Source organism: Nicotiana tabacum, chromosome 13, assembly GCF_000715075.1.
Source record: "Nicotiana tabacum cultivar K326 chromosome 13, ASM71507v2, whole genome shotgun sequence".
Taxonomy (NCBI): Eukaryota; Viridiplantae; Streptophyta; class Magnoliopsida; order Solanales; family Solanaceae; genus Nicotiana; species Nicotiana tabacum.
In genome coordinates this window covers 83,730,808-83,750,017 of record NC_134092.1, presented here as the reverse complement: position 1 = coordinate 83,750,017, position 19,210 = coordinate 83,730,808, and positions in this window count along the sequence as shown.

The window sequence follows — 19,210 nt, the reverse complement described above, 5'->3', positions numbered from 1 at the left end:
GACCTACAATCTTATCTTTTTGTGTGACGGGTGAGGTCCACTACAATTTTTTTAGAAGGAAATTAGGGGGGAGGGGGTAACCTTAATTTGAATGTGGGGAAGGAGGGGGACCGTTTATTTATCTATGTATAGCGCGGTATATAACTGCGCTATACATATATAGCGCGGTTATATACCGCGCTATGCATAGCTGTCTTATCAGCCCTGTATAGCGCGGTTTACAGTGGCGTTATATATATATAGCGCTCTTTTAAGTAGCGTTATACTTTAACGGTCAAAACTCCGTTAAAGTATAGCATTCTTTAAAAGAGCGCTATATATAGAAATGTCACTCTTTTTTTAAAACACACATTTCTATCACACTTGTCCAAAAGAATCATAAATGGGTTCTGAACTCCAAATACAATAGGAGTTTATTATTGGTGTTGAATTGTATGACTATCACCTAAAAGAGTAAACTATTGGATATAGAGCTCACTATTATTTATTCTCACATGCGGATCTGACTCTTTTTCTTAGGCCAAACGCGTTAAGTTTGTGTCGCATAAGAAAGTTTCGAGTTGTTTGTTTAGTCATCTTATTGCTACAGCGCCTCAATAATTCAAAATTATTCTTTTATCCTTATAATTGAATAAACTTATATTTGATACTTAACATCACATAACAAATTAGATTAATGAAAAATACCCCAACAGTATCTTAACCAAAAGAGTAAGAAGAAAAGATGAAGAATTTCTTAAATCAAGCTAGTCTAGACTTAGAGAATTACCAAAAATGAAAAGAACGTGTCTGTGCTTTCACGGACATTCTTAAACCCACACACACAGATAAGACTGGAAAAGATAGACCACTAATGATTATATTGCTGTTTTATACGATTCATCTCTTTTTTCCATTTTTCCTTCTCTTTTATCCAAACCCGAAAACTAATACTCCATAGTGGTGGAAGAAATAAATTACATTCTACCAAAAATAAATCCACCTACGAAATATGGATTGGCTAATTAAGTTGGATAAAGAGTGACAGCAAATTAACTGGGAAAGAAGATAAGCAAACAGATGGAAATGAAGTGAAGATTTGACTAAATTTGGTTCGGAAAGAAGATAACACACGAACTAGTTTCTTTGTCAAGTTTTTTTTTTTCTAAAATTAATCCATCCACCCAGATTTTCACCACACGTAGTGGTAGGGGTTTGACCTGGACTCCTGCCTTGTATATTATTAACGAAAGTGTATAATAGCGGGGATATAAAATCGAAACCTCTAAAATACATAAAGAATATACAAGAGAAAAGGAAAACTAATTAAGGGAAATCCCTTCTACAGATAAGCTCTCAAAACAAATAGGTCCTATGACCATATAAGGATTCTCTGCCAGAATCCATGTGTTCAAAAACCTTACCCAATACCTGTCTTTTGTCATCTGATGCCAATTTTGTCCAAGATATAGGCTCCTTTCACATGAAGAGGGAGCTCATTATTAATTTGAGAAAAGATCCTGGAATCATCTTCAATAGCACATGCAGAAAATTTGAAAAACATGGAACTTTTCAAGAGTACGGAATCAAAGTGTGATTTTTTTGGACTCAAGCGACATAAATAGACTAAAAAGAAAATTGGGCATCATTTTAAATATAGCGCGGTTATTCATCGCGCTATACCTTAACGGCAGTTTTGTCCGTTAAGGTATAGCACGGTGAGTAACCGCGCTATATTTGAACTTAAAATGGGCAGGAGGTATAGTGCGCATATACAGCGCGTTGTATATGCGCGCTATACCTATATAAAAAATCGTGTCATCTCCTTCCCCCACCAGACGCGAACCAGCAGACCCCAAAATAAAAAAATCGGGCCCCTCTCCATTTTTAAAGAAAAACAACTCAGTGGAGCCCAGCTGTCCCACAAAAAGTGTATCTTCTGGGTATTATAGCAAGCTTACACCGGATCTAAGGTGTTATCGCGTAATGGATTGCTCGTTTCGGCCCCCAAATCATCAAATCCTCACCTTTCAAAAAATTATAAATCGAGGTATTCCGACTTACTTTTTGTTAAAACTCATGTATAAAAAATGTGTATTAGTTATTTTTACTATGATCTATATTTTTTCGTGATTATTTTTTGATTTAATTAATTTATTATTTTTTATCTGAATTAGATTATTTTTGTGGTAAAAAATTAGTAAAATAGATAAATTATTATTTTATGATTAATTAATGTTATTAGCTATTATAAAAAATATTTATTAGTTATTCTTTACTGTGGTATATGTATTTTTGTGAATGTTTTATGATTAAATTAATTTATTATTTTTTATCCGGATTAGATTATTTATGTGCTAAAAGATTAGTAAAATTGATAAATTATTATTTTATGAATAATTAATGTTATTTAATTTTATTGTTGTACATATATTAATATGTAACTTTATTTTTGTTTAGTGCCCTTTAGTGTTATGTTGTGCCCGTAATTATAATCTAGTGCCCTTTAGCCTAGTAAAATATAGTGCCCTTTAGCGTATTATCTTTGTAATTATTGAAATTAATTATTTAATTATTTATTAACCGCAAAATATTTATAAAAAAAATGATAGTTCAAACACAAACTCTCTCGAATGTTAGTCAACAAATGTAAGAAAATAACATTAAAATAACAATATTTGTCAAACTAAGTATTTTTATATGAATACTTATTAATTATATCATGTATAGTTATAAAATAAGAAACAAATATAGAAAATAATAAACTAACATATAAAATAATAAACTAAGATATAAAATAATATCATATAAAATAATAAACTAACATATATATAAAATAAGAAACAAACATATAAAATCATAGTATAATAATCAAGGATTTTATCCCAACTCCCAAAAAGAAAGTTGTTTTAGCCCTCATCATAGTATAATAATCAAGGATGTAATCTCTTACTACACCATATATACCAACATACTAGCTTACAACATGTAACTTAGAAAATCAAAATTGCATCCAACTTTTTTCTTTTTAAACATTAAAAAAAAGCAGTTCAGTGCACAAAGCATCGCGCATTCATATAAAATAAGAAAATAACATATAAAATAAGAAACAAACATATAAAATAATAAAGTAACGTATAAAATAATAAACTAACATATAAAATAATTAACTAACATATAAAATAATAAACTAATATATAAAATAATAACATAACATATAAAATAATAAATTAACATATAAAATAATAATATAGAAAATGTATCAACTTAAGTAATAATATAGTAAAAATATCGATTAAATATTAATATAAAAGATATTACAATATATTTAAAGACGTTAAGCAATCAAAAAGAAAAATACTTTAATTAATATTGTTTAATTTACAGACATCATTATGGAGGTTCCCCTTGTGCATCCCGGACCTGCATCTCGAGAGCTATTGTAGCTTACAGGGCAATCATAGGTCTTCATACATCTGGGATGACAGTATTTGTCCCAGACATTCCGCCCTAGACGTATAGATGATATGTGGGAGTTCATTAGGGACCACTCACTCTATCCTCGTATAGTTAGACGCCTTCAGGATACAAGTTTCTCCAGGATCATAGAGATCGGCTGGTTGTAGTTCGACTGGGCGTTGATCACGGCTATGATAGAGCGGTGGCGACAGGAGACACACACGTTTCATCTACCCATCGGCGAGGCTACCATCACGCTTGAGGACGTGGAGGTTCTCTTCGGGCTGCTGGTTGATGGATTACCTGTAGCTTACCCGCATGCTCTTAGAGACTCATCGGTTTCCAGCCAGTGGAGGAAACTGCATTGAGTGGGATGAGTCGATTGTAGCTGACGCCCGTCCGACAGCATCTAGCGGCGAAAGATGTGGAGATTACGGATGATTCACCGGTGGAGGATATCGACCGGCACACGAGACTTTTGTTGATGCTGATGTTTAGTGATGTAATGTTCCCGAACACTTCAGAAAACCTAGTCAGCTTGAGATTTCTACATCATTTGGAGCGGCTAGATGATTTACCTGGTTACAGCTAGGATACAGTTGTTCTAGGTTACCTGTATAGGTAGATGTGTCGGGTGTGCATGGGCACCCAGAGAAACGTTGACGGATTTTTACCGCTACTGCAGGTGAAAACATAGTCAATTTTTTTCATGATTATAACATACATAGTAAAAAAATACCTTAAATTTTACGTCCATAATCTATATTAGGTTTGGGCCTGGGAGAGGTTCCTACAGTTCCAGCCACCTCTACCACCAATGGCTCCAGATGCACCACTTTCACCGTTTCTCCCTTTTGCTTGGAGGTGGGTTGATAGGCAAGGCTACAGACGCGAGTTCGAGGCTCGACACCATCTCCCCTATTACAGGGATTTATTGGATTTGCTTGAAGGCGTGCAGGTACATGTATACTTAAGTTTACTTAGCCTGGCTTTATATGTGTTGCGTTTACTGACGATTCCTGTGTTTAATTAATAGTTCGTATGGAAGCCATACAGCGACGCGCTCAAAGATGGTTTGCCCGATTATTGCTCCCGCGGTCGAGCTATGTGGAGCTCTTCCATCCCACTGATATGTCTCGATATTGTCGAGCATCATTCCACCGAGCGAGTCTTCGCCAGTTTGGTCGACTGTAGCTTGTACCAATTCTGCCCACTTGGATTAGGACACATTACCATCGGGATAATCGTTCCAGGGTTGACCAGATAATATGGCCTCGATAGAGGCCCAGATTGAGGTTTGGGACCATAGGTATGACCTGATTCCTCCACCCCCTCCACTTGAGCATACGGATGGCGAGCATGAGTATATGGGTTGGTATCGCAGCGTTACCCGACTTCTCGTCAGGAATCCTGTTTATCACGCTGGTGGTCGGTACATTCCATACGCCGGGAGGCATGAGACACTGGTATGTTATTTGTTATACTTACTTATAATGTTACATTATCCTTACGTAATTAATATTTTACATGTTATGAAGGCTATTGGCTTACATCAGTTATACTAGTTGGGACTGCACATGCTGTAGTATACTGGCGAGGGAGTGGTAGCTTTGCACGGGTATGGCCGTCGGGTTACTGATCTTGCTGCTGAAACATTGAGACGTGACCGAGATGATGAGCGCTTAGGATACGAGGCTGCTTATGTGCCGCCAGATGAGTACCATCATGGGCCACCAGTGGAGCCTGAACGTGGTAGACATGGTAGGCGTGGCAGAGAGGAAGGGGTGTCCCACGAGGTCATGGTGGTTGGCGAGGACGGTGTCCCAGCAAGGGGGCGTTGAGGCACCCATGGACGATATTAGAGATGATCAGTCGGGTGACCACCCTGAGCCACACGATGCTCATCATGACATGCCATCATTCAGCCTTCAGTTGTCGCCAGGGACTTCGCAGGTGACCCCGTCAGCTCCATTATTGAACTCGGGCATGGCTATTATGCGATAGGAGTGGGATCAGTATTTTCCTGATCCCCCAGAGCCATCAACAGTTATTGATTCCCGTCAGACACGAGAGGTGCATATTGGGCGATGACTGAGTTATGTCTCATCACTGAGGGATGCGGAGGATCTAGCAAATACTTCATCTACTCCAGTACACCTTGATGTTCCAACAGAGCCTTGCGGCGCTACTCATGCGCAGGTTTGTTTGTATTACTATTATTTCTATTTGTTTTTATCTCATTGATTAGTCAGTAATATCTAAAGCGTTTTTTTTTTAAAGACATCGGCATCGCCCTTCACGGAGGCCACATTTTGCGATACTGAGATGCCGGAGACGGATGATCTTATTTAAGAGCTCGCTGAGACCATGGTATGACTATTAAAAAAAAATTCTAACACGTACGTTAGTAAATATTATTTCATGTAGTAAAATATCTTATTATTCTGTAGGTTACTTCCAGCCCGACGGCCGCTTCTACCGAGTCTGCCAGCCTTACCGACGATCATGCTGCAGCGCATCCTCCGATAAAAAGGCGACGTGACGAGGATGATCGTGATAGCATAGCCGGACAGGATGGGATGCGCCTCAGGCCAGCAAATTCTTTAAAGCATACAGGTTGTGGGATACATTGACATTTATTATTATTTGTATATATGAAATTAAATATATAATAGCAACATTATTTATGTTTTACATAATTTGCGCATGTGTTTTTATTTCTCGAGATATTTATTAGTTGAACACTTCAACACAAAAAAAATTATAGCTTAACATAAAACTTAAATTCGTTACCAATTAAAGATAATACATGACACATACAACATAAAAATAAAATACTACACTCAACGCATCAATGTGTTTGTTTAGTTACTATCGCCCATTACTGTGTGCTTCAACTACTTAAATTTCTCCTCCAACCTATTTTTTTCTTCTTCTGCCTATTTTAGTTTCTCCTTCAATGCCGCAAGTTGTTCTTGTAGTTTCACGGTCTGGAGTTCGTATTCACCGGTCAAATTCCAAATGTTTAGCAAACATAATTTGTAGTATTCCTAATTAATGGGTTCATCATACCATTCATCAAAACCACATTTCTTTTCGTCCTACCCATGAGAGAATAACATAAGACTATTAATTAACATGTTATATAAAAAGTATTAACAAACATTTCTTCCAACAATAATAACTTACAACTTGTTTTCACATCCAACATGAGCGCCCCATATTGCAATTTGACTAACATGGCTTTAAAATAGCACGTTTTCCACAGTAACACCTTGGTACGTAATTGCGTCCAAACATGTCGTAATGCTCGAAAATGGAAAATTAATGGAAAGTTTTTCTATTTATTTCGTTACGACGCAAATAATAACTAAAATGCGCGAGGTTTTTATAGGCAGCTAAGAGTGATTTTAGGTTACATAACGCATATTGGTGAGGCGCTATGTTTCGCGTGATAATGATTCTTATGGGTGCAAGTGGATCCAGCTTTTTCAGTACGACATCTTTTTCAGTACGACAGCTTTTTCAGGTCATCAACTTTTGCAGTACGACAGTTTTTTCATGTCAACATGACAATACACATAGCGCATATTGGTGAGGCTCTATATTTCGCGTGATAATGATTCATTAGGGTACAAGTGGGTCTAGCTTTTTACAGGTCATCAACGTTTTCAGTCCGACAGCTTTTTCAGGTCGACATGACAATACACATAGCGCATATTGGTGAGGCGCTATGTTTTGCGTGATTATGATTCATTCGGGTACAAGTGGGTCTAGAATTTTATGTCAACAGTTTTTTCAGGTCGACATGACAATACACATAGCGCATATTGGTGAGACGCTATGTTTCGTGTTCTTACAGGTCGACATGCAGCTTAGTTCTTCTTAAGTTGAACCAAGAGATCAATATTCAAATACCATTTAAAGTATTAGAACAGTATCCAGTTCAGAAATGACACTAACATTTAATAAGTGGTTTACGAAGAGGCAAAAATGTGAAGGTAGTTTAAATGATCCAGATGGAACACATCATAACACAATCGATCACTACCTTAAAAAAATATGCTAGGTTGCTATACTGATTTGGTTGATGACAAGTGGTATGGTGTTCTGCGTCCCTTGGAAAATAAGCCTATCAATATACACACTGATCTCAAAGTTGCAGGGCACATTATTGAGGGCGGAGCGCATTCTACAAAGCCTGAAAGTATGCGAATTTAGGGCGAAAAACTACAATGGGTTCCCATTTACTCAAAACGATGTGATTATGAAGTACTATGTCACTGGCATGGGCTTGTTGTACCACAAGCACTATCTGCAATCCTCCAAACAAACACACACAAAGATGAACCAGAAGTAATTCGGCATTTGATAAAGGAGATTCTAGAGATGGACAAGGCACTTGATGTTCATCATGCAATGGATGATCTTAACTACCTGGAAGGAAAGGAGGATCAGTACTGGATTTATTAGAAAATGAAAAATTGCATAGAGATAATGATTATCCTGTTTTCCCAACAGTTGTCGAGAGGGAGGGACTACCTAAGTTTCTACCACAGACGTTGGACATAGGAGTCCCATATTTTTATAGAAATCAAGCAAGTGCTCTTATTGATGATAGCGATGAAATACGAGAAATGTGTATCAACTGGGGCCTAGATTACGATGCCCTTAGTCCTGAAGGGTGCATACAAGATGTTGACTAAGAAATGAAGACGGTGACAGTGAAATAGTGGCAGACAACGACAATAATGGCGAATGACAATTATTTTTTATTCCTTGGGGTGTATGTTAAATTGTTGTGTTGAATCTTTAATTCTAAATATCAACTAGATTTAATCCCATTGGAAACATAATTTTATTTCATACATTTTGCAACCTGAATATTTACATAAATTTAGTACACCCCAATTACTCCAATAAAACACTACGTTTATCCTTGATAATTGGGCACATTGGATGAACTGCCACCTGGAGCTGAATTACCACCGCTTCCCAAACTAACTGAAGGACATTTACGGCGGTCGTGTCCTGCACGCATAAACGGTATCACCAACATCTATTTAGTTCTGTATACACGTTCTTTTTTGCACTTGCCGTTGACATACATAATTCTTCCTACACACCATTTTAAATGGTTTCGGCGGCCAATAATGCTCAGCACCCGCTGGCTGTAACTGTCCACTATAGGTGTTTAAGTATGCAGCAACACTATATTCTTTATCAACGTACCTCGTTGCCGTAAAACCTATATGTTGAAAGCACTTCATGGCATGTGAGCATGGCAAGTGATAGATTGACCATTTTCCACAGGAGCATAATCTTCTAGCTTTATTGACGGTGTGTGTATTATTCCTACGGTTGTGATGCAGACCAGTGCGAACTTCAAAAATATTTTGCTCACAGTAATATTGCAAAAATGAATGCTATTGTGCCCGCTTCCTATATTTCTCAAATCGTTTCATTGGTTATGGCATAAATTCAACACCCCTTTCCATTAATGACGATGTACCTATAGATCTTTCAACAAACCTCTCTGCCCGCACCATAGTAGTGACTGGAAATCCACGTGCAGACTTCAATAACCCATTGAAAGACTCTGATATATTTGTAGTCAGAATTCCCCATCTTTTACCACCATCCGCATGCAAAGTCCACTTTTCAAGCTCATGTTGCATCAACCAACGATAGGCTTCTGGGTCTTCCTGCCTAATCAATTCCATTCGCCACCTAAATTTACACTCTTGGTGATTTGTTGCATCCATCGACATTAAATCATGCAAGTCCTTGTTCAAATAAGCCCTCTGGAAGTTGGCCTTCAAGTGCCTAACACAGAAACGGTGGTATGCATACGGTTCCTGCCATGCATGCAAATTCTGTAAAGAACTTAGAATACCGCCATGGCGATAAGATATTAGACAAATACATGAAAGTTGTTTGACAACGTGCTCCTTCAAGTGGTTCAAAACTAATGTCCACGTCTCTTGGCTTTCATTGGCACAAATAGCAAATGCTAGGTGAAATATACTTCCATTAGCATCTACAGCAAGATCAACAACTTATTATCATATTTTCCATAGACATGAGTGTCGTCTATGGATATTATCGGCCGCCAATGCACAAAACCATCAATGGCTGGTTTAAATGCCAGAATACATATCTGAATATATATTCTGGTATTTTCGGACTCCGCTAAAGCTTCCATTCAACAACAGTCCCGGGGTTGTGTTTCAATGCAGTTATGAACCTGGGTAGAGTGGCAAATGACTTATCCCAGTTATCATAAACAATTTCAAAAGCACCGAGAAATGTCTTTCTTTTGGTAATGGTACATCTGTTGGCCCAAGTAAAGTTTTGTTTTGAAGATTGACAAAGGAAGCTCATGCATGAACCGGGTTCATCCCCTGTGTACACAGACAAGTGCAGATTCGAGCATGAGGAATACACGTGAAGGAGATAAGTTTAACTTGTTATATCTGATATCTCCTTATCGAAAAGGTTGCATAATTGATAAGGAGAAGGACTCCTTACTTAAACAGAACACTATCCAAGATAAGGAAGGAGTTAGAAGTTGAAGTTAACTAGAACTCTTCCACCAAGGAAGAGTAGCATTAGAACTCTAGTTATTTCTTATTCTACTAACTCTATATATTGCAGGATGTTATCATTCTACGGTAACACACAAAAGCAGAAGATAACGTGAGTTGAGAGCAAATTAGCAAGGCCTTTTGCAAGCATTTTTTGTGTGATACAAGTGTGCGAACCTGAAGCTACATGAACCAGATAGAAGAACTAGCTCCAAGCGTCTGTCGTTTTTTCTAGTTCAATTGTAGTAGGTGTTTTCAAGTTCACATAATTGGAATAACGTAATAAAGGGCAACAAGTAATGCAAAGAGAATAAGAACAAGTAAAAACATAAGACAATGGAGATATACAAATAATACAGGTAGGAACATATAGAAGGTAAGTAGGTATTGAGTGAGGAATGAATAAATTGAAACAAGTAGCAACTAAATAACAGATAATAAGTAAGGCATGGATAACAAGTTAGGACATGTAGCAATTAAGGCATATAACGAAATATAACATGGAATAAATAACAACATAAAGGTAAATTGTCCAACCTGCATGATTTTTGCCCATGACAACGCATATGCACTCATCACCTCACATATATTATGTCCCCACACGTAATTCACGTAACAAATAGACCAACAAGTCCTAATTCCCTTCAGCCAAAGTTAGACATGACACTTACCTCTTTACACAACCAAATCAATACTCAACCACGACCTTTCCTTTCGAACATGACTCCAAACCAACCAAATCTAGCCAAATATCGTTCAAACAAGTCAAAATAAGCTTTAGAAACTACACACGAATGAAAAAGGTTCAATCTTTAGCTAAATTGAAAAAGTCAACCCTAGCCTGCTTGATCAAAACCAAAGATCCGGACCAAAAACTGATTACCTATTCACCCCCGAGCCCGGTTATGTGATTTGTTTCGAAATCCGACCTCAAATTAAAATCTAAATCCCAATTTTACAAAATCCCTAAATTCTACCCAAAACCCCTAATTTGGAAAGGTAATGTTCTTCAGAAATCACCTCTAGAGTGTTTGGGATTGAGAAATGGTGTAAAATGAGCTAACTCCAGATTTTTCCCTCTTTTACCCAACTGAAGATGTGGCATTTGCGAAGTCTAGTTTGCAAGTGCAATGTCCGCAAATGCGAGATACTGGTCACAAATGTGAACAGTGCATTAGATGCACATGAGTTGCAAATGCAACCAAACCTTCACATTTGCGAAGGACACACCTTTCGTATATTTGATCCAAGCTTCGTAAATATGAAGCTGCTCAACACTACTCTTCATTGCAAATGCAATGCTACAGTCGCAAAAGCAAAAACAGTGGACTTCGCAAAAGTGAATTACTCTTTGCAAATGCGATGACCTAGCCCCCATCCCATGCTCGCAAATGCGATCTCTTGATTGCAAAAGCGAGGCTTGGAAATGCGAGCCAGACCTCGCAAATGCGAGATCTGCAACTGAACACCAGCACTGAAATGCTCCAGCAATCCTCAAACCATCCAAACTCATCTGATACACACCCGAAACTCACCCGAGCCCCTTGGTCTCTAAACCGAACATGCAAACAAATTTAATAACATCCTAAAAACTTTCTCACTATCTCAAATTATCAAAATAACATCAAATAACACGAATCGATCGTCGAAACTCAAGAACTTCAACTTTGAAACTCATTTTCACAATTTTGCATATAACGCGCTGAAATGCGACCAGGTCACCCCGGACCCCAACCAAACATGCGTACAAATCCAAATATATCATACAAACCTACCGGAATTGTCAAAATACCGATCTGAGGTCGTTTACCCAAAATAATGACCCTTCTCAACTCTAGCCTCATTTTAAGTCAAAAATCACATTTTCTTCAATCTTTCACATAAAGGCTTTTCGAAAAATGTCACGGACCACGCACATAAATCAAGAAACACTAAATGAAGCTATGGGAGGTCTCCGAACACAAAAATAAAGGCTAATATTCAAAATGACCTATCGAGTCGTCACATTCTCCACCTCTAAAAGAAACGTTCGTCCTCGAACGGACATAGAAAAGTACTTGGACTGGTAAAAAGGTAGGGGTAACTACTACACATATCAGACTCGGACTCCCAAGAATCCTCCTCAATCGGATGACCCCTCCATTGCACTTTCACAGAAGAAAAAACTCTCGGATCTCAACTTACGAACCAACCGGTCTAGAATAGCCACCGGCTCTTCCTCATATGTCTGATTTTCATCAAGTTGCACCGTGCTGAAGTCCAAAACATGTGAGTTGTCCTCATAGTACTTATGAAGTATGAAAATGTGAAATACCGGATGTACCCCTGCTAGGCTAGGAGGCAATATAGCTTATATGCAACTTCCCCAACTCTCTCCAAAATCTCAAATGACCCAATAAACCTCAGGCTTAGCCTGCCCTTCTTCCCAAACCGCATCACGCCCTTAATAGGTGACACCCAAAGAAGAACCTTCTCACCCATCATGTAAGCCACATCTCGTACCTTCTGGCCTGCATAACTCTTCTGCCTGGACAGAGTGTGTAGGAAGTCATTCCTGAATCACCTTAACCTTCTCCATAGCATCACGGACCAAATCAGTGCCCAACAATCTAGCCTCTCCGGGCTCAAACCAACCAATTAGCGAATGACATCGCCTCCCATATAAGACCTCGTACTGAGCCATCTGGATGCTTGACTGATAGCTACTGTTATTGGCGAACCTACGAGTGGTAGAAACGGATCCCATGAACCTCCAAAATCAATAACACAGGCATGTAATATGCCCTTGAAGATCAAAATAGTGCGCTCATATTGTTCATACATCTGAGGATGAAACGCGGTACTCAGCTCGACCCGCGTACCCAACTCACGCTGCATGGCCGACCAAAAATGCGATGTGAACTGCATGCCTCGGTTAGAAATGATGAAAATGAGCATGTCGTGTAGGTGGATAATCTCTCGGATGTAAATCTGAGCCGACTGCTTTGAAGAATAGGAAGTCATCACCGGAATGAAGTATGCGGACTTAGTCAACTGGTCCATAATAATCCAGACTATGTCATATTTCCTCAAGGCATGCGGTAAGACTACCACAAAATCTATTATGATGCGCTCACACTTCCACTCTGGTATTTCCAATCTCTAAGTCAACCCACCCGATTTCTGATGCTCATACTTCACCTATTGACAATTCAAACATCGAGAGACATAAGAAACAATATCTTTCTTCATCTTTCACCACCAATAGTGTTGTTTCAAGTCACGGTTCATCTTCGTGATAGTTGGGTGAATGGACTAGCGCGAACTGTGAGCCTCATCAAGGATCAACTCCTAAACCCATCAATATTTGGAACACAAAGCCAGACTTGAAGCCACATAACACCATCATCTCCAATCACAACCTCCTTAGCACCACCCCACTTCAGCATGTCCTTCAACACCAACACGTGAGGATCATCAAACTGGCGTGCCTTGATACGCTCCAACAATGATGAATGTGCCACAACACAAGCAAGAACCCGGCTAGGCTCCGAAATATCCAATCTCACAAAGCAGTTGGCCAAAGCCTAAGCATCCATAGCTAGTGGTCATTCCACTATCGGTAAGTATGCCAAACTGCCCAAGCTTTCAGTCGTCCTACTCAATGCACCGGCCACTACATTGGCCTTCCCCGAATGCTATAATATGGTGTTATCTTTGTTTTTCCACAACTCTAACCATCTGTGCTGTTGCAAATTAAGGTCTTTCTTTTTGAACAGATGTTGGAGACACCGATGATCGGTATAGACCTCACGTGGAACGTCGTATAGATAGTGCATCCAAATCTTCAGCGCGTGAACAATGGCTGCCAACTCTAAGTCATGCATAGGGTAATTCTTCTCATGAACCTTTAACTATCGAGATGCGCAGGCAATCACCCTACCATCCTGCATCAATACCGCGCCAAGTCTAATACACGATGTATCACAATACACGGTGTAAGATCCTGAACCTGTGGGCAACACCAACACTGGGCTGTAGTTAATGCAGTCTTGAGCTTCTGAAAGCTCAACTTACACTCGTCGGACCATCTGAAAAAGAGCACCCTTCTGGGTCAACTTGGTCAATGGGGCTGAAATAGACGAAAATCCCTCCACGAACCGGCGATAATAACCAGCCAAAACCAAGAAGCTCTGAATCTCTGTAGCTGAAGTAGGTCTAGGCCAGTTCTAAACTACCTCAATCTTCTTAGAATCCACCTTAATGCCCTCGAAAGATACAACATGGCCCAAAAAGGCAATGGAGTCCAACCAGAACTCACACTTTGAAAACTTGGTATATAACTAATAATCCCTCAAATTCTAAAGTACAATCCGAAGATGATTATCATGCTCCTCTCGACTATGGGAGTATACCAAGATATCATCAAAGAAGACAATCATAAAAGAATCCAGATAGGTCTTGAACAACTGGTTCATCAAATCCATAAAGGATGTCAGAGGATTAATCCAGTCAAATGACATCACCAAAAACTCGTAGTGACCATACTGAGTCCGAAAAGCTGTCTTAGGGACATCTGATGCCGTAATCATCAATTGATGGTAGCCAGATCTCAAATAAATCTTTGAAAACACATTGTCACCCTGAAGCTAGTCAAATAAGTCATCAATCCACGACAACGCATACTTATTCTTGATGGTGACTTTTTTTAGCTGTGTGTAGTCAATACACATCCTTATAGAGCCATCTTTCTTCTTCACAAACAACACCGGTGCATCCCAAGGCGAGACACTCGGTCTAATGAATCCCTTATCAAGCAAATCTCGCAACTGCTCATTCAAATCTTTCAACTCAACTGGGGCTATATGGTACGGTAGGGTAGAAATGGGCCAAGTGCCCGGAACCAAGTCTATGCAAAAGTCGATATCTCTGTCGGGTGGCATCCCCGACAAATTTGTATGAAACACCTCTGGGAACTCATGCACAAATGGAACTGAATCCATGGAATGAACCTCCATACTGGGATCACGGATGTAGGCGAAATGCGCTAGACACCCCTTCTCGACCATACGCCGAGCCTTCAGATATGAAATGACTCTACTAGTAGAATGGACATGAGTCCCTCTTTACTCTAATCGAAGCAACTTCGGCATGGCTAATGTCACAGTCTTGGTGTGACAATCCAAAATAGCATGATAAGGTGACAATCAATCCATGCCCAAGATCACGTCAAAATCCATCATATCAAGTAATAGAATGTCTACCCTAGTCACAAAGCTCCCGATAGTGACCAAAAATGAATGATATACCTGGTCTACCACAATAGAATCCCCATCAAGCATATACATATAAACAAGAGAACTCAAGGAATCACGAGATATATCTAATATAAAACAAAATAGGATGACACATATGAATAAGTGGAACCCAAATCAAATAAAATTGATATATCTATATGGCAAGCTAGAATAATACCTGTGATGAATGCATCCGACGACTTTACCTCAGGTCTAGCTGGGAATGCATAGAAACAGGGCTGAGCCCCACCACTCTGACCTCCACCTCTCCGACAATCTCTAACTGGCTGGCCTCTACCTCTAACGATCTGACCACCATCTCTAGTTGTCTGACCCTTGCCTATAGCAGGCTAAGCGGGTGGTGGAGACACCGGTGCCAGAATTATGGCACGACTACCCTGTTGTGGTCTACTCCTCAATCTAGGAGAGTACCTCCTGATATGACCTATGTCGCCTCACTCAAAGCAACCCCTCAGCTGGCGTAACTTGTCGAGTCTGAGATAATCCCTAATGAGCCGAATGACCACCGTAGTAACTCTATAGTGGGGGTGCACTAATAGGGGTTGAAGGTGTGTTGAATATTGGCTTCTCGGGATGAGACCCATAAAAACCATGACTGCCCGAAGCACTGTGTGCTACCTGAAGCACTGACTGAACGGGCCTGGTAGGATGGCCCTTACCAAATGAACCCTTGCCTCCAAATGAGGCACCACTAAAACCATGAAAATGACGAGGTCTCTTCTCTGATGCTGCCTTTCTGGACTGACTACGAATCCTCTCGATCCATCTAGCAATCTCAAAAACCCGGTTGAAAGAAATATCATCCTCAGTCTCTCTAGCCATCTGCAACCTGATACCATAATAAGGCCATTGATAAATCTCCTCACCCTCTCCCTCTCAGTAAGGACCAAGACAACTGCATGGCGAGAGAGGTCCACAAATATGGTCTCGTACTGGGTAATAGTCATGCTACCCTGCTAGAGGCGATCAAACTGGCTATGGCAGTCCTCTCTCAAAGTAAAATGGAGGAACTTCTCCAAGAATAGCTGCGAGAACTGATCCCAAGTGAGTGGAGGTGAACCTGTCGGTCTGCCTCGAATATAGTTCTGCTACCATCTCTTGGCAAAACCGGTCATCTATAACACTGCGAAGTCGACTCCATTAGACTCCACAATACCCATGTTGTGCAACACCTCGTGGAAACGATCCAAGTAATCTTGTGGGTCTTCGGAAGATGTACCACCAAAATGAATAGGAAAGAGCTTGATGAACTTATCCAACCTCTTCAACCCCTCCGACGACATAGCAGGTGTCTCCCCGGGGTGTGTAGCAATAACGGGCTGAACTACTCCAACAGCTGGAACTGCCAAAGTTTGGTATATGGGAGCCATCTGCTCCGGAGTGTGAGTAGTGGGAGTCTGGGCTCCTCCCCCAGCATAAGAGACGGCTAGTGCTACAGGAAATGCAGTGGCCTGGCCACACTTTCCATAAGGCCCACTACGCGAACTAGGGCATCCTGAAGTACGGGGGTGGCAATAAACCCCTTCTGGGACCTGAGCTGGTCCAACTGGCACGATCAGAACAGGGACCTCCTCCTCCTGATCGATCTGAGGCTCTACGATAGGTGCTGCGGTACGGGCTCTAGGCTGAGCTCTACCTATGCCTCTACCTATGCCTCTGGCTCGACCTCGACAATGGTCCCTACCCCTAGTAGTGGCTGCAACTTAGGGCTCCGGCTCATGCTCGACTGTGGATGTTGTGCGTGTCTTCACAATCTGTGAGAGAACAAGAATAGAATGATTCAAACTTCAGCGATAGAATGATTCAAACTTCAAAGATAGAATAAAATCGCACGACAGAGAAAGAAAGAAGCGAAAGTTTTCCTAAAGCCTTATAGCCTCCTGAAGATAAGTACAGACGTCTTTGTACCGATCCTCTAGACTCTACTAAGCTTGTTCATGACTCGTGAGACCTAGGCAACCTAGCACTCTGATACCAAATGTCACGACCTGCAATCCCAACTGTGGGGCCTTGATGGTGCCTAACATCCACTTGCTAGGCAAGCCAACATTAACCATAGATTTAACCAATTTTAACAATTTAAAAGAAAAAAATTTATAATTTAAAATTTAAATACTCTGAAATACATATGATAAATAAAATCATGCACAGTCTAAACATATCCCAGAAATTCGGAGTCACGGGTACATGAACAATTAGAATACTACAAATAAGGTCTGAGTGAAATACATTTGTTTCAAGCAAAATAAATAATGGAAATAACGTAGAAGGGTACTTCAGGGACTGTGAATGTCAGTAGCTCTACCTCATGTCTCCTAGGCAAGTAAGATCCGAGCGAACTCCTCTACGTACTGCTAGGACCAATACCGGGATCTGCACAAGAAGTGCAAAAGTGTACTATGAGTACAACCAACCCCATGTACTCTGTAAGTGTCAAGTCTATACTCGATGAAGTAGTGATGAGGTTATGACAGGACAATCATTAAAAACTTGTACGAATGATAATAACGGAATACAAAAATATAGAGAAAGCAGTAAACTCATAGAAACGGAACAGAAGGTCAACTAACAGAGGGCCCCAGAATAACATCATCTAAAACCTCATATCACAGTATCGAATTAAAACACTATAACTACAGTTGGCTACAACAGATCATACTTTATTGCGGCGCGCAACCCGATCCTAACATTTATCACAATATCTGTTACGGCGTGTAACCCGATACCAATATCATTTCAAAATATTTATTGCGGCGTGCAACTCGATCCTAATATCATATTAATATTTGTTGCAACATTCAACCCGTTCCCAATATCATTTCATTTTAATATTGTTACGGCGAGCGACCCATTCCCTGTGTCAACTCATAAACATAAAAAACTCAACGCTACCAAAAATGTAATCTCAACACAAAGGTAATAAAGCGTACAGAACATCAAGGAACCACCAGACAAACAAAGAATAACTAACACCTTGCATTCACAAACCTTGACAACTCCTCATTTCAAGAATAGCTAAATGACTCACATAATTGGAATAATGTAATAAAGGGCAACAAGTAATGCAAAGACAATAAGAACAAGTAAAACCATGAGACAATGGAGATATACAAATAATACATGTATGAACATATAGAAGGTAAGTAGGTATTGAGTGAGGAATGAATAAATTGAAACAAGTAGCAACTAAATAACAGATAACAAGTAAGGCATGGATAACAAGTAAGAGCATGTAGGATCTAAGGCATGTAACGAAATATAACATGGAATAAATAACGACGTAAAGGTAAATAGCCTAACCCGCATGATTTGTCCCATGACAACGGATATGCTATCGTCACCTCGTATATACGACGTCCCTACACAGAATTCACTAAACAAATAAACCAACAAGTCCTAATTCACTCAAGTCAAAGTTGGACACGATACTTACCTGTTTTCGCAACCAAATCAATACTCAACCGTGACTTTTCCTTTTGAACGAGCCTCCAAACAATATAAATCTAGCCAAATATCGTTCAAACAATTCAAAATAAGCTCAGCACCTCTCTTCATCGCAAATACGATGCTACAGTTGCAAAAGTGACTTACTCTTCCCAAATGCGAAGACCTAGCCCCCAGCCTATATTGGCAAATGCGATCTCTTGATTGCAAAAGCGAGGCTCACAAATGCGAGCCAGACCTCGCAAATGCGAGATCTGCAACTAAACACCAGCACTGAAATCCACCAGCAATCCTCAAACCATCCAAATTCATCCGATACACACCCGAAATTCACCTGAGCCCCACGGGCTCCGAACCGAACATGCACACAAGTGTAATAATATCCTACAAACTTGCTCGCTACCTCAAAATATCAAATAACACGAATCGATCATCAAAACTCAA